General features: G+C 48.7%; 1 pseudogene; it reads right to left on the bottom strand.

Annotated features, from left to right (window-relative positions):
* Positions 1–266: 266 nt before the first annotated feature.
* Positions 267–2,985, bottom strand: LOC110573360 (annotated as a pseudogene).
* Between the last annotated feature and the right edge of the window lie 282 nt (positions 2,986–3,267).

Raw genomic sequence — 3,267 nt, 5'->3', positions numbered from 1 at the left:
TTGCACACAGAGAGTTACAAGGACATCACTGCTGAGCTGGGTTTAGGTATATCCTGATCCTTGGGCTGATGATTTCTCATGCCAGTGGGAGGCCAGTACATTGAGGTCTCCAGTGTGTTTTCCTGGGAGGAACAGAGGAGGAATCATTCTGCAGCAGGTGGAGGTGAGGAATACATGGTGGGAATGACAACAGGAGCAGGAGGAGTGAGGACAGACTGAAAGGTGGGGAGCCACTTGGGAAAGAGCAAGAAGGTGGCTCCATAGATTTACCAGTGTTTCCAGAGCCACAAGGTGAGAACTGCCAGAAGCACCAGGGGCACTATCATTTCCAGGAAGACCAAGCCCATAGGTTGGTGCTGCTCTGTGGGTTTGGTGCAGAGAGTGTGTCATTTCCCATCCACCCAGGGTTGAACTGCACCTCCCTGGTCCTCTTTGCTCCTGTCACCCTCTGCTTCACCAACTGCCCTTCCTCTTCTCTCTTCTTCCATCCCTCCTCAGAGATGGACCCTTCACAAACCCTCTGCACCACCCACATTTACAGAACTCTCACCCTCAGCTCTTCCATTTCTTGGATTACTCATTTTTGTCCTTTTTGTTATGGAGTCTCTAGGAACCCCAATTTTTCTTCTGGTTCTCCTGCTCTTCTGGAGGAATACCCATCCCCTTTCCCAGCTGGGCCCCAGCTCTTTCTCACCCCAGTAGAGGACAATGTCCTGGCCTCCTAGACTGCTGTGTCTCACCTGGCAGGACAGGCCAGCTGCCCCACTGGCTTTTACATCCAAGGATATCTGAAGATACCATGTCCCATCAGCATGGGGCAGGACATCGCCTCGCTGGGTGCCCTGTTGCTCCCACTCACCCCGCATCCACATCACCCACACAGGCTTTGGGTAGAACCCGAGACATGGCACACCAGCAGGAGATGGCCAGGACTGGGACTGGGGCCAGTGGACAGCCAGGCCTCTGGCCTCACTGCAGAGACAGGACAGGTATTCACAAACTAAGAGGTTAGTTCTTCACATCACTTTAGATGGACACATTTTTTCCACCTCTAGAAATCTGTCACTGTCAACCCCTCTTCACTCTCTCACCATGAATTTGAGGGAATGGTGCAAATTTATGAGTGCAGAGTAAAGAAATCTTGGAGGGAGGGAACAGGACTGACCTTGTCACTGCAGATGTGTCTTCCCTGCATCAAGAAGACCCAAGAGGAAATGGGGACAGGTGTCACTGATGTGCACTTGTAGTCTTACATTGATCACATGATACTGATTGAATAGTCTGCAGACCTGCTGAGCCCTTCTTCCTCCCTTTGGAGATGGTCACCATGACTTGTTCTGGAAGATCATGAGATCTGATCCCTGATACGCTATCCACATGAATCCTACTGATGGTTCCCCAAAGTGCAGTTCACAGCCTTTTGCTGCCTGTACCTGAAAGGGATCTGGGGAAGAGAGACTGTGAGTTTCAGGACAGGGGGAATGAAAGAAATGAAATGAGATGAGTGGAAGCCAACGATGGTGGAAGCAGAGGGAGAAGTTCAGAGGATTGAAGGAAGTGGAGCAAAGTTTGGTTTGAGAAGAGACTCAGCCAAAGGAGAAGTGTTGCTTGCTGGAGGCAGAAGAAGAGGTGAAAGACTGAGGAAGGAGCAAATGTTGAAAAAAGAGACATGAAGGGTCTGGGTAGAGAATAAGGAAAGGCTCAGAAGGAGAGCTGGGGTAAAAACAATCAAGGGAAAGGGAGTTCTGTGGGCCACAGGGAATACATAGACAAATATCACTAATGGGATTCAATGGGGAGAAAGCAGCGTTCAAGGAGACAGTCACAGAGTGAGGGAGCAAACGTGCCTGGATGGAGCCAAGGGAGAGGGGTGGTCATGGGAGACACAAGTATGAGACAGTGAGGATAACCTGCACTCAATAAGAGGAGGGGAAATTGCAGAAGCCACGAAACTTTTCAAGAATTGGGATCTGGCTTCTACCTCCTCCCCTAAAAGGTGTAATTCAGTTTCATAATGAGGAGACATGAGGTTCAGAAGCCAGTAGAGGCTCTTTCCTAGAGGAAGAAGGAACTCAAGGAGACATACACACCTGCCACCTCCATCCCACCACTGAGGGAACTGAACTCACATTCAAGCTGCCATTCACTGAAATGGTCCTGAAATATCAGAGGAAATCTAATGGAGAATGTATGGAATGACCTTTCCTGTTCCATCAACTCCTTGTTGCTGAAGTTGCCCTTGGATCAAGGCCACAGGCATGTGAAATTGCCAGAGTCACTGTCCCAGCCATGAGTCTGTAGCTCATCCAGCCAAGCTGAGCCTAGCTTTTGTGTCCAGGAATCATTGTAAAAGGATGTGGTCAGGATGATTTGGAAGGAGAATGTATCCTGGAAGTCTGTGGAAAAAGCATATATAGACTATGGGAGAGGAAGACATTGGGAAGAAGAGAGAATGTAGATGTGCCAGGGAAGGGAACCAAAATCTGGATGACAGGAAAGCCATAATTGTCTCAGGAGATATGTGCTGCCCCAGAACTATGAGCTTTGTACCCATCCTTCAGAAGAGCACAGGGCTCTGGAGTCAGGGAGCTCAGGAAGGAACCAGGGTGACACTCTCCTTCCCCATGTATGTGCTGGGGAACCCACACCACAAGTGCACACACACACACACCACAAGTGTACACATGCACACATGCACAAAAACCCTACACACCCATAAAAAACTCACACATTTACACAGTCTTGAAGAAATAAACATGCAAAGACACACACGCACTCAAGTATACACAGAGACACACATATACACACAGGCACATATGTACACACACACATTCACATATTAAAACACACACATAGACACACAAGCATAAACACACACACACACACACACACTTGCACCCAATGGGCAGGGCCAAAGATCTCACCTTCTTCACTGTAACCACCTGGGAGGAGAACCACAAACAACACAAGTTGCAGGAATAGCATTGTATTTGCAGATGTTCTTTCTTTGTCTTACAAAGTCGGTCTTTGACGGTTGTTCTAACAAACCTACCCCACACACAGAGCACCTCTCTTCTGACTTCCTTCTCCACACACCAACCTTCCCTGAGTCTCTGCAACAATGCAAATATGCTCCTCCCTCAACCCTTGACACCTACTCAGGCTCTAACTTCCTCTCCTATCTGACCCTCCTCTCTGACTTCCAGCTTCTCCCTGTCATTGGCTTCCATCCTGCTCCCTGTTCCCTATTTCAGTTGCTATGGAAAA

Source organism: Neomonachus schauinslandi, chromosome 6 (genome assembly GCF_002201575.2).
Source record: "Neomonachus schauinslandi chromosome 6, ASM220157v2, whole genome shotgun sequence".
In the NCBI taxonomy this organism is placed as follows: Eukaryota; Metazoa; Chordata; class Mammalia; order Carnivora; family Phocidae; genus Neomonachus; species Neomonachus schauinslandi.
This window is presented reverse-complemented; position numbering and strand designations above follow the sequence as displayed.